We start from the raw sequence: 23137 nt of genomic DNA, 5'->3' as shown, positions 1-23137 counted from the left end.
ATTGCAACTCAAGGCGCATCTTCCTTTGTGCACCTATGACCTACAATCTGGAAATCAGGAGGAATTACCAAAAAATCATGACACAGAAGATCGTGGATAATAAGCAGACAATATCACAAGCAACTGGTCATCCAATGCTTTCATCTTTATGCTTTGGTTTGGAAAAGCTAGGACTATTACTAATCTGTTTCCAAGTAAATGCTAAGTTTTCAAACTTAACCAGAAAGACCCTGTTGCCTTAAAGCACAATGTTGCTAAAAATACTAGTAAAAGATTCAATTTAGGTTTTAGCAATCCATTCTGCAAGAACAATGGGGAATATCAATGCATCCATGGCCTTGAAAAAGAAATGCAACATATAGTAATGAAAACTTAATCGACCCAAAATAAACATAACAAACAAAAAACAATTATGATAGTGAGATTGACTTTCAGAAGAGCCATGAATTCCAACTCGGGTCTGTCAGAAAATAACAATAGATGGGTCGATTTTGTAAAGAAATTCTGGCTCTTACCTTCCAAAAATAAGGGCAGTCAGTGCTGTGGTGCCAGAGGAATTGTCCGGAGTACGAGCATCAGCAAATGCATGATCGGCTTTCACAAATGCACTCTTAATGGCCTTTTGCACACAAGAAGGGAACTGAGAATCCTCAATTATAAACTAATCCTAGAAAATGACGAGACCAGCAGCCTGTCTAGGACCACGACTTGTCACTGCGAAGGGCTCAAAGAACAGAAATGTAGAATGGACGATAGACATAATGCTGAATCAGAAATAGAAAGGGATATGGTGATCCTAATGAAGCACGGCAGACGCCCGCCCCTTTGGATGACTATCTCTACTAGATCAACAGCCAAAGTGTACAGCCACCCTGAATAGTTTTGAGATGAATGTGACCACATAAAACCCAGATAGGGTAAAAGAGACCAAAGAGCCATACCAATGAGTATTCTATGTCTGCCAACAGAGAGATCAAAAGATGAAGCACATGCACCATTACAAGTAGATCCATTAATGCCAACTACTAAAATGCACTCAAGAAGACCACAGAACGATGGAGGCAACACTCCTAATGATTCCACAGTCAAGAGTCAAGAGTCAAGAAAACCATGTGATCTTCTACATGTCTAAGTACATAAAACCCACGACCCAAAAAGCAAGCCAGACTAGTGAATCCTCCAATTCAAGTAGAGATGTAGGCACTAAACAATAAGTCCAAACAGACCTATCGATATAGTTGCTAGAGAGTATAATGCTTAGCAATAGTTTTACAAATCTAGCAGAAAAACACATACCTTCCATCCCACACACCAGAATGATCACCAAGAAGAAACAAGGGAAGGAAAATGAGACTCTTGGAAGCAGGAACCTTCTCCCAAAATTGCGCTCCCATGGTAACTCCAGAATAGTTTCTGTATTTTCCAATACAAACGTTTCTCTGTTGCTAGATAAAATCAATAAATTAGTTTATTTCTGTATTTTACCAAATATAAATGCATATTTTAGTTTTTTGTTTGTATAAATGCATATTTTAGTTTTTTTTGTATATATAAATGGATATTTTAGTTTTTGTATTAGTTTTTTTTTCTCTTTTTTTTTCTTCTGAAAAGAAACAATTTCCTGCCACCAAACCAGAATGCTCTCTCTGTCCGAACCAAAAGACACCAACTTCTAAAAAGTTTGAGTACTGGTGCTCATCATTAGTGAGACATGAAGAAAGCCTACTCCACATATATAGAAAAGATTATATCCCTACCAAGGACAAGGAACAACTACTGGTGGTTATCGTTGCACTGAAAAAGGTTTACAAGAATCTTCCATATAACTCTTTTTCAGAGCAATCAAACACTAAAATTGGCATATAATAAATCACCAGATGGCATGGTATACCTTAAGAATGGAAATCTGTCCTAAACATGCAGAATCTCGCTAATAGTACTCTCAGCAGTTAAAGCCCATCCAGCGAGAGAATCGGCCAATAGCTTTTTTCTTGTCTCTGCTCCTAAATCTGTGACTAAACAACTTGACACTGTAGCGGAAATCATTCTATTCATCCTTGTATGACAAATAAGAGGAACAAAGATGGGGCATATTTCTCCCGCACATCCACCTCCAATTTGTTATTTCCAGAACACTGGAACTTGAAAGGAGTGCCTTCCCTAAACAAGAAAAGCACACAATGAAGCAGGATGACCACAACCCCCGAACAGGCATTTCATTCTGAATAGCATACGGGAAGCTACACGTTGAGTACATATACGAGTAGCACGTAGCTACATATAACTCTAGTACAGCATCCATGTCTATCTCCATTCAAAGTCATGCCCATTATTCATGAAACATTGCCGGCACCTGAGTATAAAGTATGACTTAATTTTGTCTAACCATAAAATAATATGAAACATCCCTTTTGTCTGATGTGTGTTGAAAATGTTTTGCGTATTTCAGCTTCAACACTGATTACAGACCGGCGAAATCACATGTAGGGGACATAATTTTGAGCAGCCTAAACTATAAACAGTAAGTGTTTTACATGTTGTAGTAAAAACACTACGGCAATGATAAATTCAACCCCCCCACTCCCCATCCTTCCTCCACGTATGAATTCAACCACCATTTCTGTTCTTTGAGCCCTTCGCATCTGAACCACCATGTTCGTCAAATACCAGCCAAGATAAACTATTAATCTTAGGCATTGCATAGCCACGAGTCTACCTTCATATAATGTGTTAGTGTGGACCCTGATCCTGAGAGAGATGAGGAAACGAGTCCCTGCATCCTCTTGATCTCCACATGAAAGAGAGCTCTACCAAGGAACTCTCGAAACAGTGTCACCCTCATAGCATAGCACGAGTGACGATACAAAATAATTCAGAGTCGCCATCCATGGATAGGCCATGGAACCCCAAAATCAAATCCTCTGTGCAATGGATAACCAGAAATATATATGGGTCCTTGCCTGATTACGAATGGAGAAGGTCCGAAGAGCACCTCCAATTCGTCCGAGTGCGAACACTTGGTCTCTTATGCCATTTTTATTAATTCTAAAGAACTTTGGGCAAAATCATGTGAAATGGGAACATATATCTCCGAGAAGACGTCTAACTAGTCATGCATGTTTCGAAGATGATTAATAAGCACACACAAAAGAAATGAAATAAGTGTCACCTAAGAATAACTAGGTTATGAGTGTAGTACCTAATTGGTTTCTAAATTCTGGTATACAAACACATGCATATTACAGCTAAAGGTATATGATCAGTACAAGAAAGTAAGAAAACACATCAAAACATACAATAACAACACAACAAATCCTAAGACTCTAAACCATTTAGCCCGAGTCCTCGGATGGTCTGGTATTCATCTAAAGAAGCCAACGTATCCCCGCCTCCGCAAGAATCAGAGCAACGTAGTTCTTCGCGCCTATTCTAAGCTATGATGCCTAAGACACCTAGACCTCTATCCTAGACTCGATCTAACAGACCGGACCAGTTATTAAAGTTTCTTGTACGATTATTTAAATTCCAGTAAATTGTGGATTTTAGGACACCCTATATGCCCTAACTAAATGTAGATTAGCCCTAAGCTAATGCAGGTGGTTCCTACAACCTATGTGTAACTAGGCTGTATTTCCTAAGAAAAACAAAGGGTGGACTAATGTATCCTACTCTAGTCATCACTCGGCGATGTGGATCGCCGACTGACCGGACGGAGGCGTTCCTATAACTCTACGACAGACCCCTAACTATAAAACAAGCACACAACAAACAAACAAACAAACAACCTAAAAAAAGAAACTCCTGACTCTAAAACTCTCTATCTAGGAGAAACTCCTAACTCTAGAGGAAGATCTTTTGAAAACAAGGTTTTAAAGATTTTTATTCAAAAAAGGTTTAAAAAGCTATTTACAATAGTTTGGCTGGACTTGGGATATGGATCCCAAGCTGCTCTACGTACCTCGTGGAAGAGGATCAAGCCAACGTAGTTCGAAAATCGAACTCTTCTAATTACTACTAAAAACTTAACATTCCAAATGATTTAAGGCTTTTGTTGTTTTCAAATGTTTTTTTGATATTTTTAAAGTTTTCAAATGTTTTTGAATTTTAAATTTCTAATGTTTTTGAATTTTAAAACTTTTCCAATGTTTTAGGACCTTTAGATGTTTTCACTCTTAGAGGGTACACGCAACTAACACCACAAACTAGGGCAAAGCCCTAAAGCAAAAGGGAAAACCCTGAATAAGCAACAAGCATCTCAAAGAGATGAACCACAACAAGAAAGTTAGTGTCCCAAGAACAGAGAAAACAATATAAGATTTCAAGCAGGGAAGGCTCTATATGACTGAGTTAGTCTCTAATGGAAAAACTCCTAACTAATAACACTAGAGAGGGAGTACAAATGAGTCAGAGACTCTCTAATAACACTACCGAGTCAAAGACTCGCTCTAAAAGAGGAGGCCACTCTAACATGAGGCTAGGTAAGCCTCCTAAAGGGGAAACTCTCTATATGAGACAATGCTTGTCACTGAGACACAAATGGCGTAAACAAATGTTCTGATGAGACTGGGCAAGTCTCCTATATATAAAGGATGGTTCAAAGTATCCCTATCATCGCCCTTGCAATGAGAATGGCTCTCATACCTAAAAGGCGTCTAAAAGACTAGGCAAGTCTACTATATAAAGGAGGGGTATGCTACTTGGACTGAGCAAGTCCCCTAAGGATGGGCTTGGGCTAGCGCCTTTATCGCCCTGACAATGAATAAGAGGAATGAGGCAACTAACAAGACTAAGTTAGTGTTTTACTTACGGAGATGCTCCACGAATGAGGCTAAGCAAGCCTCCTAAAAGAGGGGGCTTCTGTAAATGAGACAAAAACCTGTCTCCTACGGGGATTCTATAAACACTTTAAAAGCTTAAGATCAAGTAACACTCTTCTAACCATTTAACAAGTTCAGGCATATCTCTCAAGAATTAATCAAAATCATAAACAAGATAATCTGATTAATGTGCTTTATGTGAATGAATAGTAGAAGATTAGGTGATGGTTACACAGCCAATATTTCATTAGCTTGAAGCTATACTGAAACAAATGAGTAGTCTTGCATCTCTAATTGGATTTTTCTTATAATATATATTCTGTGCTTTAAATGGAAATAATACAACCCTGAATGAGATGACCAGCAGTTAAGATACAACCATGAATTTCACTTATTCCTACAACTAAAATAAAATAGAATTCTTAAAACAAGTACTACTCCATAACCATTGTGGCAACAAGATATGATATTCTTCCCTTATGGCTATTTTAAATGATGTTAACAGACTTATATTATGACAAGATTTAAGGCTCAAAAGAACAACTCCAAATTTATATTCAAATGCAAAGCAGGAAGGCATGAACATAGTACCAAATTTGTAACAAATGATCCAATGTGCAGATCAAAATTGGCATTATATAAGATTGATCAATCATTTACTTCCAAATAGTAATTCAAGCCTCAAAATTACAGTTCAAGTATCCCATTAGCATCAAAACATGGATTCTACTACAATTTTAAATTTGGAAAAATTTATATGATCAGATGTCACAATATAAGCCATTAAGCAACCCAAATCCTTTAAAGTTGACGGGTAACAATACTATAGAATGGCATGAGTTGTTGTACAAATATAATCGACACACCATTTAGAATCCAATTTTGCCTATCCAAATTTAATTTTAAAGAACATTAAGCTACTAGAATTCAATCATCTGAGCGACAACATGTCTAGGGGACCTCAAGACATTGACATTAGATTTGATTCGTAGACATTGAATATCGGCCACTACTTTTATTGAGACCAACTAAGAATGTAGAATGTACAATCTTAACAAAGGTAATTATAGAGGTATGATAATGAGAATACTTTTGACCATTGGTACAAACATGAGCACTACTTTGCGAAGTAATAGGCGCGCACACACACACACACACACACACACATATATATATATATATATATATATATATATACACACACACACACACACACACATATATATATATATATATATATATATATATATATATATATATTTTAACCAAACAAAAGTCATAACTGTGAAATGTATAGGCAGGCAGGGCAGCTATGATCATTACCCTGTTCAAAGAGCAACATGTGGGCTGCTATAAAAAATATAACCCAAGTAATAAGGTAGCATGACACAATTAATATTTCAAGAAAAAGAAAATGAAACTCAAATCACACATGGCAACACATTTATCTCACTCCAATACAATGAACAATATTACCGTGAATTCATAAACTTAGGCATGATGCACATAAGCAATTTGATATTTTAATCTTCACAGATAGCCTAGTTATGAGAGTACAAATACCATAATTATGAAACCTTAACCAAAATTACAATTGCAAAGTATTGAAACAATGGGACAGCAGTTATACTATAACTGTGAAATGAATAGTCACATTGGGACAACAGTTATAGATTAATGAGCAGCAGACATGTCCCTTTTGGTTCAACCAAACTCACAATTTTAAAGTATAGCAACTACAGGATAGCAGATATGCAATTATAGACATCAATTATGTGCTTCTATTCCCCCCAATGTCTTAACAGTTAAGTACATAGCTAGTGGGGTTGCAGCCTTGTGCCTATGTCAAACAAAAATTTCACGTGTGAAGTACATAGGTTTATAGGACAGCAGCTGTGTGTCGCAAAAATTTCAACTATGGAGTGCATAAGCCTATATGACAACAGATATATGCACTAATGGATGGCAGATAATGTGTCTTTTAACATCAACCCAATCACTACCAAATTTTAATATCAAATGTTCGGTCAATCACACCCACCATGTCACTTTCAAGGGAATAAACAAGTTAGAATCACACAATGTTAGAGACATGGCTGGGGTTGATTTAAGGAACGAAATCAAAATAGAATTTAATTTTAAAGGCTCTGAATTCCTAGATACCATGAAAAACCAAATTATTAATGAGTCCAAAATATCAGGCATTAGAAAATGATCACACTAGGATAGAACATGTGCATCACACATCATTTAATAATTGCCATGTCATGCACAAAAACCAATCAAATGGAATGACAAAAATTCTGAACACATCATAATTCAATCACACTGTTGTGACCATTTGAAATGAAGAAGAGATACTATGCTTAACCAAAGGCACCCAATTTATTATGATGTGTTATTATTACACTATGGCAGAGAAGAACATTGAAACAAGGCTGAACCATAGGTGAAGAGGTTGAATCATGGGCTGATTCATGGCCTGAACCTATGCAAAACAGGGACAGAATCATGGGCAGAATCTGGTGTAGAAAATGAGCTAAAACCTGTACCAAACAGGGGGAAATTATGGGCAGAAACTTGGGGTAATAACTGGGCCAAATTGTGAACTAATTTTGTGCAAAAAATTGGGACTGATCTATAGAAAAATAGGGCTGAGCAATGTCAAAACGTGAGCTGAAATGTACCAAACAGGGGTTGATCCATTGAACTGTATGCAATATGTAATACAAGCAGTGAAGAAGAGAACTAAATTCATACAGTGCAGTGCTAACTGTTAATTTTTTTTTTTTTGTAATACAGCTTTAAAATCATTTTGACAGAATCTCAGGTTACTTTGGGATTAATTGTATCAATTGACATCCTTCCTCTTCACAAAATCCTTGTACAGTATTACATCCATTTATTCATTAATTAATACAACAACCAAACGACATCTTTAAAAATCATTTTTCTGAAGACAAAATATATGAATAAAGTAGTGAATTGATAACTATAGCCTCTCGCTAAAATTATTATAAAAATCAAACAGTTCAAAGCACTAATTCAGATCATCATCTTAACATGCATTTCGAACCACTAAAATGAGAAATTGGCCTGAGATGGCCGCTGAGATTCCTTTTCAAAATGATTCATATCATATCTACTTTTATGCAAATTCTAAATTTGAAAATGCTTATAGCAATCCCCATTTCAAACAAGATAGCCAAACCAATTCTGTAGTAGGGATAAGCCATCATATAAGAGACCAAACATACAGGGAACCAAGAGTTCAAGCGTATAAAGCCTTAAATAAGAGTTTTATTTTTCTCAATTTTCTCAATTTTTCCGCCACCATTTTTATACCAAATGCTCATAACAGATAAAGATACGATGGAATATCCAAATTTTCATACAAGATATGGCTTACTGACATATACGTCCATGGATTTCCATGCTAACATGTGTTGTAAGACATACATGGTTAGAGATGAACAATGATTATCAGCTACTTTCAGAGCAATAGATTCTATACAAAAATAAAATCTGTAGCAAGGAAAAAAATTACAAGCAGATTTTATGAGCAATATATTCAGATCTTGAAACTATAACTATGAATTCTTCATGAAAGTACACAACCATATGCTTCGGAGTGAATTTTCATAAGAAATTTTCACAAGTATCGAAACTAAGATTTTATCATTGGCAACCGCCACATAAAAAGAAATCAAAATGAAATCAGAGAGTTATAAATTATTAGAGTTTCTAACCAACTTTCCACATAGATTAAAGTAATCATGAAATATTGAGATCCAAATCACAACCGAAGCTAAAGAAATCGTGTCCAAATCAGATCTACAAATGAAATACACCAGAAATCTGTAAATTGAGAAGGAAAATAAATCATACCTGAAATTTATATTACCTCTGTGAAGATCCAAGCCTTTTTCCTTCTTCTGCAAAGGTATTATGCCATGATCTGCTTGCAAATGATGTCCTCTTGCTCAAAATCAAGTGGAACGTCTAAACCGTATCCACTAACAAGGAGATCTGAATCAGTAACAATTAGATCTATAACGTATATGAATAGATTAAGAATTTGACGCCTCAGATCTAAGATTTGGATGAGATAGCCTAAGGTTTAGAGATTTAGATATGAGATTTAGGATTTAAAGGAATTAAGATCAAAAGGACATAGACCTAATTAGAGGAGAAAGAAGAAAAGCTTGCAGCAGAGGAAGATTGGCCGGGATTTAGCCAAAATCCGGCAAAAGTAGCCGGAGAAGATGATGAGATGAAGAGATTAGAGTTTGGATCTAGGGTTTCTAAAGCTAATAAAAGAGTTTAAAGAGAAATAAAGTTCAAAACTAAGGTTTCCAAACACTCAATCGGTAAAAAGAGCTAGCAAATGAGAGGATCCAACAGAGAACTAATCAGCCGGAGCTTTGCCGGAGACCGGCCGAAGAAAATGGCTAAAAGAGGGTTAGGGTTTGGATTTTGAGAATTTGGGATTTTTCTCTCTCAGATCTCTCTCTCTCGATTTTCTACGAAAAAATGAACAGTCCCCCTTTTTTTTGATTTTTTATATGGATAAAATAAAAATGCTGATATCCGCACTCCCACTTAATGAGGCGCGCGAAAATTGATGAGGCACGCCCTCCAGATTTGTCTTATTCGGCTTGGGCGCGCCTATCACAGGATAACTCACCCCTCTTCTCAACTGGATACTCTTTGCTGCGGCTAAATCACCCCCCTTTTAGGTTCGCACTATACTCCTTACATCGCTCGTCTTATTTGACAAATCAAGTCAGATTTTGGTGAAATTTGGCGGGGGCCTTAGTGAGACACTAACCTAACTTGCGATGCAATTTGGGATCCTAGCTTGGTGATTGGATGGGGTTTCACACAAACACAGCGAACTTGGGTCCGATCAAAATGGGGTGTCTACAGATGCCCCTCTTTGGCAGAGCGTGCTTGTCACGCGAATGACAAAGCTGAACAAACGACACATTTTGACTGACCCGAAATTGAAAGCAAACTAAATGACTCTAACAAGACTAAAACTCTGTAAACATTGTGGAGATAGCCTCTCTCTAACGCTCATGACTCAACTAAGCAAACAAACACAAAACACAAACACTAAAAGAATTTTTTTTTTTATATACATGGTGCCGTATAAACCAGCTCTCTAAAAATCCAAATTCGTATGGTTCTGCACAAACCAGATCCATATGAACCTCCTCTCAGATATACTAAAACAAGCATAAAACCAAACACTCAAAGAATCCCCTTTTTTTATGCGGTGCTGCATGAACCAGCTCCTTATAAATCCAGATTCTTATGGTTATGCAAAAATCAGATCCATATGACCTCTCACAGATATTACGAAACCAAACATCCAAAGATTTCTTTTTCAAAAGCGAGGTGCTGTATAAACCAGCTCCATGCAATTTAAAATAAATGCAGTGCTGCATAAACCAGCTCTATACAATTTTTCAAAATAAATGTAGTGCCGCATAAACCAGCTCCATGCGAACCTTTCACAGATATACGATAATAAGCATAAAACCAAACACTCAAAGAGTTTAATATCAGGAAGATAGCTATACAGACCATTGTTGAAAATCCATCTATTTAGCTATCAAGGTAACTCTGACTCCTCTCTTTCAAGGTAGCGAATCACCCAAGATTTATAAGGCTCTGCATAAACCAGCTCCATATGAACCCAGATTCATAAGGCTCTGCATAAACCAGCTCCATATGAACCCTCGCAGATATTCCTGACCCCTAATTTCATTAGGTAGCAACACATTGTGGATCAACCTTGATTTGTATGGTGCCGCATAAACCAGCTTCATATAAATACAAAACCAAACACTCAAAGAGTTTTTTTTTTTTTTAATCATTGTATGAAAAACTTCACCAAAACGAGTATAAAATCAAACACTCAAAGAGTCTTATTTCGAAAACTGAAGAAAGAGACCAAACCGCGCGGCACAGACTCAGGTAATTTCCCACTTTATTGAAAATTTCTCAATACGATGAAAGAAAATCAAGACCGTAAAACATGGAGCATTCAATTTCTAATCTTTTTAGAAACTCAAAACAATGGATGATTGAAGGAAAAGACATTATAAACTTTCAAATTGATGAAAGAAAAGGACCAGGCCATGAGATACAGACTCTGGTAACTTTTTACCTTATTAAAAAATCTCAAAACAAATGAAGCAAAAGATCGACTCTTATTGATTTCATTGATGGACCAGTCATCTCTCACAAAGAGTGACTAAAAAAAAAAAAGCATGATCTCGGTCAAAGACCGAACTCAAGTAACTTGAAGAAATTTTCAGGTATCAACACTTTTTCAAAGATGGAAAATATTCAACGGAGGTTTGAAGATTGCCAAAATGAATTCTAGGCTCCGTTGGGGTAAAGAATTTCCAAAAGACTTGACTCCAAAGGAGAACAACTAGACTGAGGAATTCAACTCAAAAGAGCATGTTCAAACTTCTCTAGTCTCTAATTGATGAAAATATCCATCTCAAATATCATTGCTTGATTGACATCTTTTATGACGTAAGTCATAAAAGATGCCCCTAGTATGATTACTTCCATAACAAGATTCATTATAGAGCAACACAAGAAAAATAGGCCAAAGGCTTTTCATTATCAAACACGATTTACAAAAATATCTTCTCACGAACATTTGAATTTACAAGGCTTTTCACAGGTACAAGAAACTTGTTCTGCTCAAAATTCTCCTCATCTCTGCCATCCGTTGATACTGCAAATGAGTTTAAGAGTCTGTCACTTTCTGAACTTTGCGCAGTTTCACATTATCCACAGGAGCCATGAACTCTCTGCTTCTCTAAGGGTTTTTTTTTTACTCATCACCCAGCTTTGGGAGAACTTTGACTAACGAGACCTCGAAACTTGAACTCGACTCGACAAAGGAAAGACTTTGACAAAAAAAACAAACGAAGACTTTGACAACACATGACTTTTACACTAAGAGAGACTGAATCTGCTTCTTAGACTGATAAATGTTTTAAAATGGTAAAAGCCAACCACTCTTAGAATCTTTTGAATACCGCGTTTAAAGGTGTTTCATTCCTCTTTTCGGTATTTCAGTTATGGTTATTATCTCTTTGGATTGCTTAGCCTCAACCTCTGTAACTCAAAGAGTATCAAAGAAAGCCTTGCTGGTGCTTACTCAGACATTGAAGTAATGCCAAAGAAAAAGAAAGTCTAGCTGGCTCTTTAAAGCTCTGTCCTTTCTTGCATGAAGTCACTGTCATGACCAAATCGCCTTTCTAGGTTTTTGATTTGGCGGACCGTATGCCTTATATTTTGCCTGGACTGACTGCCCTTGCAGATTTTCCATCCAGCAGGCTTTGCACCCTAATTTTTGCCTAAGCCGCCCTTTCGGGTTTTCAGCTTAGCGGGTGAATGACCCTAACTTTTGCCTAGACCGCCCTTGCAGGTTTTCGGTCTAGCGGGTCTAAGACTCCATCATTTTTTTTCTTTCTATTTCTCTACAAACCTGGGCCTAAAATACACCAAAAGGACTTTCAGGTAGGCTTAGGTTCTATCAAGGTAAACATTGGTGTGTTTGAATGTATTTAAACCGCATCTGGACCCTCCAGACTGCCTACGTATCCCTGAAGAAATGGGAATCAGGTTTGCGTAGTTCGCCCATTTGGGATTTCAAAGATTTTTATTTTCAAAATGTTACGAAAGATGTGACCGAACCTGAATTAATCAGGCTACCTACGTACCCTTAAGAAGGGATCAGGTCATAACGTAGTTCATGTTCAATATCTTTTATGACGCAAGTCATAAAAGATGCCCCTGGTTTGAGTTTGTCAAAGAAAGGAAGTATTATTTTTTATTGGCCCAAAGGGTTCGCAAATGGTTTTAAGCATATAAGTTATTGGCTCAAAGCTCAAATCGATCAAAGATGGCTTCCTGGTGTATCAGGCGTAATATTTCTTTAACTGATTCAGGTTTGTAGGTTCATTTAATTTTTCTCCGTTTTCATTGAGGAGTCTTACGGCTTTTCCAAGCATGACTTCATCTATAATGTAAGGACCAAACCAGTTTGGATTGAATTTACCTCTCGGATCAAATATTAGTGCCTTGTTGGACTTCAAAACAAGATCTCCAGGCTTCAAGTCACGGACTCGGACTTTCTTATTGAAAGCTCTCTCAATCCGCCTTGATATCACTGAATGTGATATAAGGCTCTCAGCCTCTTCTCATCTATCATCTGCAGCTCATCATGTCTGGCTTTTGCCCACTCAGACTTTGGTAAATCAGCCTCTATCATCACTCTCAAAGAGGGAATTCTCAGCTCAACTGGCAAAACGGCTTCCATTCCATACACCAAAGAATACAGAGTCACACCTGTCGAAGACCTGATCGATGTCCGATAAGCCCACAAAGCATATAGAAGTTTGTTCGACCAGTCTTTATAAGTCTCAGTCATCTTACTGATAATGACTTTGATATTCTTGTTCGTTGCCTCTACAGCCCCGTTTGTTTGAGGTCTGTAAGGAGATGACTTATGATGTCTTATCTTGAATTCTTCACACAGGTGTAAAAGCTCTTTTTTGAAATGTGACCCATTATCTGAAATCAACTCGTGAGGTACTCCATATCTGCAAATAATGTTTGTATGGATAAACTTCGCAACTGTGTTCGAAGTTATGGAAGCATAGGATGCAGCCTCGATCCACTTCGTAAAATAATCGATAACTACCAAAATGTACTCATGACCACTCGAGGATCTCGGATAAATCTTTCCAATGATGTCTATTCCCCATACTGAGAATGGCCATGGCGAAGATAAAGAATGCAACTCCGAAGGAGGAATATGAATGAGATTTGCATAGACTTGGCACTTATGACATTTCTTCACAAAGGCAAAGCAGTCTGCTTCCATTGTGGGCCAGTAAAAACCAAGTCTTAAAATCTTTGTAGATAACATTTTCCCATTCATATGAGGGCCACAGACTCCTTCATGAGTCTGCTCAATAAGCTCGGCGGCTTTGTCCTCATTGACACATAGGAGTTGTATACCATCAAAAGATCGCTTGTACATCTCTTTACCACCAATGATGAAGTTGGCAGCTAATCTCTGAAGAGTCTTTCTCTCTTTGCTCGAAGCTTCAGGAGGATGTCCTTTACCAGAAATGAGGTTCTTGATATCAATAAACCACGGCTTCCCATCTGGACACCTGGCTGATATTTCAATCGCATTCACATGCGCAGGAGCCCACTGTAATCTCACAGCTAAGGGTTGGACCTCCATATTTGCAGAGATGTCTAGCATCGAAGCTAAAGTAGCCAAAGCATCAGTAAAATGGTTCCTGGTTCTTGACAGGTGAGTAAAAGTGATATTCTTAAATTTTTTAACCAGAGATTCCAAATATGTATTATAAGGGATCAATTTATCTTCTCGAGTTTTCCATTGCCCATTGATTTGACAAATAATGAGCATTGAGTCCCCAAACACATCTATGTCTTGAACTTGAAGAGCTAAAGCTGCCTCAAGTCCTGCAATACAAGCTTCATATTCTGCCATGTTATTTGTGCACTCAAACTGAAGCTTGATGGATATAGGAATATACTCTTTCTTTGGAGATATCAAAACTGCACCCACTCATTGACCCTGGTTATTGACTGCTCCGTCAAAATATATCAACCACTTGGTACTCAGAGTTTCTTCTTCAATATCCATGATCTCTTCATCAGGAAACTCAGCTTTCAGAAAAACATTCTCCTCTGTAGGAGAATCAGCTAACAGTAACAACAACCACCTTGCAGTCCTTCCTGTAAGGGCGGGTTTTTCAAACAAGTACTTTAACGGATCCATCCATGAAAGTAATAGTATCTTGTTTGACAGCAAATAATGTCTAAGCCTTTAAGTTGCCCAGACTAATGCTAGACAAGTCTTTTCCAAAACAGTGTATTTTAACTCATATTCTAGCATCTTTTTACTGATGTAATAGATTGGCTTCTCCCTTTTAGACCCTGCATCCTGCTGAGCAAGCATACAACCCATTGTTGTGTCTGTGACGGACAAGTACAACAACAATGGTTCGCCTGGAATAACGGGAGATAAAACAGGAGGCAAAGATAAACATTGTTTAACTTTTTCAAAAGCTTCCTGACACTCCTCGTTCCATTTCTTCAAGGAATTCTTCTTTAAAAGCTTGAAAATTGGTTCACATGTCATAGTTAAATAAGATATGAACCTTCTCAAGTATTGAACTTTCCCAAGGAAACCTCTGATCTGCTTTTCTGTCTTAGGCGGTTCCATTTCCTGGATTGCCTTGATATTTTGAGGATCCACCTCAATTCCTCTTTCACTGACCATAAATCCAAGGAGTTTCCCTGATGTAACTCCGAATACACACTTGTTTGGATTCAGGCGAAGCTGATATTTCCTTATTCTCTCAAAGAATTTTCTCAAGGCAACTGTATGCTCTGGTCTAGTCTTTGCTTTACCGATCATGTCATCTACATAGACTTCGACTTCTTTGTGAATCATATCATGAAAAAGAGTGGTTACAGCCCTCTGATAAGTACCGCCAGTATTTTTCAAACCAAACGGCATCACTCTGTAGCAGTAAGTACCCCACTGAGTAATGAACGCTGTTTTCATCATGTCCTCAGGTGCCATCTTGATCTGGTTATACCCGGAGAATCTATCCATAAAGGATAAGAGTGCATGTCTAGCCGTATTATCCACCAGGAGATCAATGCTCGGCAATGGGAAATCGTCTTTTGGACTTGCCTCATTCAGGTCCCGAAAATCGACACACATTCGAACTTTCCCATCCTTCTTAGGTACCGGTACTACATTAGCGAGCCATTCAGGGTATTCGACCACTTGGATGAATTTCACCTCTAGAAGCTTCTTGACTTCTTCATAAACTTTCAACTCCCATTCAGTTTTGAGTTTTCGGAGCTTTTGGTTCTTTGGATTAATGCCAGGGATTAAGGGTAATTTGTGCTGAACAATATCCTCACTCAATCCCGGCATGTCATCATAAGACCAAGCAAAAACCTCCTTGAACTCTAAGTAAAGAGATTAATTCCTTGCACTCCTCAGGAGATAAAGTTTTGCCAATCCTTATTTCCCGTATTAAGGTTCCATCACCAATATTCACGACTTCAATCTCGTCTTCGAGTGGGTTTGCTCAACGACTCTCCTCCTGTTGAATCATATGTTTGATTTCAGGGGAAGTTTCGTCGGCATCCTCATCAGAGGGGGAGTCTTGATTATCATTATGATTATCAGATTTTAAAGTAGATTCAGTAGATGAAACAGAAACAAGAATATACACAGAAGAAGACCCCTTTATTTCATTGAAAGTAGAATTGAATACATCCAATGATAAATGGCCCACATCAGGCTTTACAATGGACTCATGAAATGTATTTACAGACTCAAATGATAGGTTGACATCAGTATCAACCGATTCAAACATATGCAAAGAAGAAACATCAGGCCCATCAGCAAAAACAGCCTCCAACTTGACTTCACTATGAGAAATGGACTCATCCCCAACTTCAGAAATAGACTTGACCTCTACGGTACCTGCATTAAAAGAATCATTAGAAATAAAAGCCTCTGAATTAGACTCAGAGACTGACACATACCTATGAATAACTGACTCTTTTGAGGGAGAATGACAAGACTGAAAAGTAACCTGAGGTAGGACCTGAGAGGTCCAGTTAGTCAAAGGTCCTTCAGCCGGGGTGATAAGATGAGTGGGATTGAGTACGAGCCGGCTCTTGCTGATCATGGCCACAGTCTGTGACCTCTCATGGAAAATGGAGCTCAGTGCATCCGGCCCCATTGCATCTGCCCAGTCTATTTCAGCATCTGTTTTAGCTCTTGTGCCCTGCAGACTTATCAACTCATCATCAAGCTCTAAGTCAAAGAAAATCTCAAAGCCTGGCAGCCACTGCCCAGTAGATTCATCTTTCCATGCCTCGGCAAAGCCACAGAATGGAATGTCAGATCCTTCTTTGCGGAATCTCCCATTCATAGTCAGATCAAATGGTCCCATCGGCAAGTCCAAACCTCTGCGGCGACACTCTGCCCATTTCATCATGTATCGTTTCATCTCTTTGACTTCCGCCTTGGTCGGTTCATAGCCAAGCCCAAAAAAACCATTAAAGGTCTTGAACACTGGCCACTCAGTCATACCTTGATGGTATTTGTCCAATCCTGCACCTGGGATGTAACCCTGTAGACGGATCATTCTGACGACTTTGGAGTTTGTACTGCTCAGGAAGAAGATCTCTTCATTCACCGCTTCTTCAATAGTTATTGTCGCCACTTCCAAGGAGAAACCAGTAAACTAATATCTCCCTCCTTCCCATGGTCAATTCTTGTGAAGTCTGACCTACTTCAAAATTCGGGTCTCCCTTAACAGTGATCACCTTATGGTTCAGAATGAATTTCAATTTCTGATGTAAGGTCGATGGGACAGCTCCGACTTTATGTAACCAAGTACGCCCCAAGAGCAACAAAAATGAGGCTTTAATATCTAACACTTGGAATTCGATATCAAATTCTTCTCCTCCTATCTGTACCTCTGTAACTAGAGTCCCGATCACATCTCTTCTGGTCCCATCATAAGCCAGAATACCCTGGTCAGAAGGGACAAAGCTCTCAGGTCCGAAACCAAGAGTAGTCGCTGTACTGAGCGGGCATACATTCAGTGCAGAACCATTATCAATAAGGACTTCAGGCACCTTCTTCTTGTTACAAATGACAGTAATTCGAAGCGGTTTCATATGGTCTTTCCCCTCTGGGGGCAAATCACTGTCTGTGAACGAAAGAGTTTTCGTTGCTCTAGCCACGGAGACTACGCCGACAAGCTCGTCGGGAGTTATCTCAACAGACACCTGAGCAAAGTTTAGCTCTTTCAACACCACTTTCCGATGTTTCGAAGATGACATCAAGAGACCCCAAACAAAGATGTTCGCTTGGGTTTTCTTCAATTGTTTCAGAAGGTTATCATCTTCTTCACTTACCACAAGTCGATTCTGCCTCTGGCCATCAGCAGCCCTTGCAATCTTAGCCGGATTATCAGCGCTCAACTCAGGAGGTTTAAAGACTCGCCCTCCTCTGGTCATGTGACGCATCTCGTCACATTGATCATCCAGCAACAATAATTCATCATCATCCATACTTAAAACGTAAGGAATTCTGACATCTTCTTGTTCAAAGTCATCCATCCCTAAAACATATGCAGTATTGATTCCTTTCCCCATGTCATCATAATGAGGAAGATACGATCGAGATGAAGAGGACTCCGCAATCTCGATGTCACTGAATGACAATACATACGGCTGCTTCCCTTTCACATCCTCGAAGTCTTCCTCGTCAAATTCCAAAACATATGTGTTATCTGACATGATAGCACATATAAGAGTAGAGGGATCAAGGATGAGCTCATCCAGAAAGATGGCATTGGTTGCAGGAGGAGGAGCAGCACGATGATTCGGGAGAGGATTCTGAGTAATATTTGGCCCTTTAACTGCGAGCTCATCCTTATCAATCATGTTTTGGATTACATGCTTCAAGGCGAGACAATTTTCAGTCAACTGACCTGAATTCCTGTGATATTCACAATGTTGATCTAGCCTCCAGTATGGTGGTAATGGATTTGGCACAGGTTTTAGATCTGGAAGTTTTATCTTTTTGTCCCTTACCAGCTTTTTCAATATCATGGGTAAAGGGTAAGGGAGAGGATCGAATTGCCTAAAAACATTTTTTCTTACTGGTCTGGCCACCTCAGCAACAGCCTTGACCTCTGGTCTAAAAGCTGGCTTAAAATAATTCCTTGTATGGACCTCTTTAGGTGGGGCCATAGGCCTCTTGCCTTCTCGCACATCAGACAATGTCTTTGCTCTGAGGCCCTTAGCTATAGCGTCCTCTGTCTGGGTGCCAATTTTTATCAAGTGATCAAAACTGGGATAGTGCTGTGGTGCTATGAAATGGAAGTACGGTGGAGACAGACTTTTGATCACCAACTTAATTTGATCTTCTTCTGGCATCCTCTGACTCAACTGTGCAGATTTGCGCCTCCAGCAACTGATAAACAACGTGAAAGTTTCTTGGGGACCTTGCTTTATCTGCTTCAGGTCTCTCTTTGTTATCTCTATCCCCTCTTCCATCGAAAACTGTTCAACAAACAGGTTCGATATATCATCCAAAGTTCTGGTTTCTTCGGGCTTCAATCTCAGAAACCACTTTTTAGCTATCCCTATGAGAGACATGGGAAATAGCTGAGCCATTTGTTCACGACTCAACCCGTGCTGCTGAGAGAGGGTTATGAACCATCTGACATGGTTTCTCGGGCACCCAGTTCCATCATACCTGTCATAATCTGGTGCCTTGAACTTTGGTGGTAAAGTGACACTAGGGGTCTCAAAATATTCAAAAATATCGAATCTCTTTGGCCCTAGGAACTTCATGCTTTCAATGTCTTTGGCCATCCTCTGACACATACTGAATAACTCTTTCTCCTTATTCGTCTGCGGAGCGCAATATTCTTCGGCATATTGGTCCTCGTCGAGGTCAATTTCCACGGGAGGAATATGAGGTCTATTGGGGGTAGGAAATGCAGCAGCAGTAGGCTGGATGACAGGCGCTCTAGAAGTAGAGGTCTTGTCGGTATTTTGGGATTTTAACACGGCCATTTCCTCTTTCAATCCCGAGATATCTCGAGACATGTTTCTCAGCATTTCTTGTATAACCATCATGGGATCAGTTAAATCAGCCATTAGGTCAGACTCAGATGAGTTAGGTAACTCAAGTGTAGGGGATAAAGATTCTCTGGATGATATAGGTGAGTCAAAATGACGGACAAGTCTAGAGACAGAGGAAGGTCTAGACTAGGTAGGTTTGGACTGGTTATCTTTTGATGGAGCGATGGTTGCTCTCTTTTAGAATCCTGAATGGAAATGAACATATTAGATTAAATGAATGATGAGTGAAATAAGACATTCTGAGCAAATAAAGGTAAGTGAAATAAACAAGAGGGGGGTGAATTGATTTTAACACTAAATTAGCCCTTTTGAAAATTAATTAGTGAACCCTAATTTGAATTTTCTTCTCTTAATTAGATTTTGGTTAGTTCAAATAAGATCAACACAAATAGAAATACCAAACCACAATTGAGAATGAAAGTGCAAGAATAAGAAAGAACACACCGATATATAGTGGTTCGGGCAAAGCCCTACTCCACTCTTCTTAAGATCATCCTTAAGGATTTCCACTATTGGAGACCTCCACGATGCCCGGCTCCTAGGCGATTACACTTCCAAGGGATATTAAATAAGGATGCCCTTACACCTTTACACCGACTCTCCTTCTTCGCCGAGTTCTAAGCGATGCTCTCTAGGGTATTAAGGTAGGATGCCCTAGCCACCTTTACAAGAGATTAAAGATAAATAGCTTGGCTTCTTCTTGAAAACTTGATGCTCTTTGAAGTCCCTTGATTGCTCTTCAATAGTGATTGCAAGTGAAAGCTCTAAATCCAAACTCAATAGATTTGCAAGTGCAAGGCAAGTTTGGGAAAAACAAAATCTTAAGCTTGAGAGGGTTGCAAGTTTGCTTGAATGCTTAAGAGGGTTTTTCAAATGTTCAAGAGAGAGGAAATGATCCTCTTGATGTTGTATATATAGCCTCTTGTCCAAATATGACCGTTTGGGGGTGTTGTTATAAAAAACCAAGTTTTAATTTAAATCCCAACGGCTATATTTTGGTCTGTCGCGAGGTTCTCAGAGTTTCGAGAACCATTCTCGGAGCTCCGAGAAATTCTCGGATTTCCGAGAGAACGGCCAGAAGATGAAAAATTTTGACCATTTCTCGGAGTTCTGAGGAAATTCTCGGAGTTCCGAGGTCGGAGCTCCGAGAAGCCTAAAAATCAGCAGATTTTGTGTTTTTATTGCTTGTTTGATTTTTGGCTTTCGGAACTCAACTCCTATGATAATTTTGGAATGTTTATGAGGGTCCCAACATGTTGGTCCACCACATAACCATTCACTAATCCATTTAAGTTCTTAAGTGTTTTTGAAAAACTATTTTAAAACACTTTGCCTTGACTCAGAAATCTAAAGAGAAAGGATGTACAATGATACCTATGTAACCTTCAACTTCTCTTTAGTCTTGGTCTTCAATTGATCTTCCATCTTGTGTATGCTTGCTTGAGAGATGATGTGATCTCCACTTAGCTCCTTTGACTCTTGTGAGGTACGTCTTCAAGCATGACCATGTAGTGTGTTGGTTTCTTCAATGATTAATCCTATCTTAAACACAACACTTCAAGGCAAATTGATTAGTATTCAATAACATAATCAATTATGTTTAGAATCATCAAAACAAGATAGGAGAGTAGACCCTTGGGCTTACAATCTCCCCCTTTTTGATGATGACTGTGGGACCCGATCCCGCGAGAGGGGGGTGGTGGCGCGAGAGCCGCCACGCACTATCTCTTGGTCTCTCGTACCCACGCGATTGGCGTGTGCCTTTTATTATTAATTTTAATTCATCTTTTATGTGAACTTGGGATCACTAAGGCAATCCGAATTCCACACAAAAGAGACTGACAGAGTCGCCACCTAGATGTGGGATCTAGGACCCATAATTAACCAGAAATCTAGACTCGCTACCTGGTTACAAGAATGGAAGGTATGGGGATTTATCCACCACATGCACCATTCCTGCCCGATAATCGGTCTTCAATTCCAAAAGTTAACTCTTTTAAATTCATTTTTAATGGCTCATTCAACTCTCTGTTAATGTGCTATCTATGTGACATGCATCCTATGATCTAATTTCAATGTGAATCCTAAATGTGTATCTTGATTTCTTAATTGGTTTGGATTCAATCTAAGTGAAAGTTCTCCTAAAATTCTAATTTCATGGAAAATCCTAAGTGATTTGATTGTTTCAACAGTTTTAAAAGTGATTAGCCCGAGTCCTCAGATGATCTGGTATTCATCCAAAGAAGCCTACGTATCCCCGCCTCCACGAGAATCAAGGCAACGTAGTTCTTCGCGCCTATTCTAAGCTAGGATGCCTAAGACACCTAGACTTCTATCCTAGACTCGATCTAAAAGACCGAACCGGTTATTAAAGTTTCTTGTACGATTATTTAAATTTCAGTGAATTGTGGATTTTATGACACCCTATATGCCCTAACTAAATGCAGATTAGCCCTAAGCTAATGCAGGTGGTTCTTACAACCTATGTGTGACTAGGCTGTATTTCCTACGGAAAACCAAGGGTGGACTAGCGTATCCTACTCTAGTCATCACTCGGCGATATGGATCGCCGACTGACCGGACGGAGGCGCTCCTATAACTCTAGGACAGACCTCTAACTCTAAAACAAGCACACAGCAAACAATCAATCAAACAACCTATCAAAAGAAAAACCCTAACTCTAAAATTCTCTATCGAGGAGAAACTCCTAACTCTAGAGGAAGGTCTTTTGAAAACTATATTTTAAAGGTTTTTGAAGAAGGTTTAAAACGTTTATTTACAAAAAAGGTTTGGCTGGACTTGGGATGTAAATCCCAAGCTGCACTACGTACCTCGGAAGAGGATCAAGCCAACGTAGTTCGAAAATCGAACTCGCCTAATACGCTTCTAAAAGAAACACTCAACACTTTAGATTTTTTTTAAGGTTTTTGATGTTTTCAAATGTTTTTTGAGTTTTAAATTTCTAATGTTTTTGGATTTTAAAGCTTTTCCAATGCTCAGGACCTTTAGATGAATTCACTCTTACAGAGAACAAACAAGCATAACCATAAACTAGGGCAAAGCCCTAAAGCAAAAAGGGGAAACCCCAAACAAGCAACTAACGCCTCAAAGAGACGAACCACAACAAGAAAGATAGCGTCCCAAGAAGAGAGAAAACGATCCAAGATCCCAAGCAAGCAAAGCTTTAATAAGACTGAGTTAGCCTCTAATCAAAGCGAAGTAATCAACAACTCTAAAGGAGAAACTCCGAACTAACAACACTAAAGAGGGGAACAAATGAGTCAGAGACTCTCTAATACTACAACTTAGAGGAGGAATGAGTCAAAGACTCCCAAAAAATGCCAACAGAAGAACCAATGAGTCAAAGACTCCCTAGTAATACCACAAAAGAACGAATGAGTCAAAGACTCTCTAATAATACCTACTAAGAAAACGAAGTGAATCAAAGACTCTCTAAAAGAAAAGGAAACACGAGTCAGAGACTCCACTAACACCCACTAAAGGATAGATGAGTCAAAGACTCTATAAAAGAAATGGAAACATGA

The 23137-nt window shown here is 38.7% G+C and overlaps 1 pseudogene; it reads right to left on the bottom strand.

The window, feature by feature from the left end:
• The window catches only part of LOC143888553 (putative protein phosphatase 2C 27), a 95855-nt pseudogene that overhangs the window by 684 nt on the left and 72034 nt on the right, over nucleotides 1–23137 (bottom strand).

The sequence above is a fragment of the Tasmannia lanceolata genome, unplaced genomic scaffold (genome assembly GCF_043159265.1).
Source record: "Tasmannia lanceolata isolate RefF3 unplaced genomic scaffold, GAP_Taslan_0.1 ptg000012l, whole genome shotgun sequence".
Lineage (NCBI taxonomy): Eukaryota > Viridiplantae > Streptophyta > Magnoliopsida > Canellales > Winteraceae > Tasmannia > Tasmannia lanceolata.
Note: the sequence above shows the minus strand (reverse complement) of the source record. Positions and strands in the feature narration are given on the sequence as shown.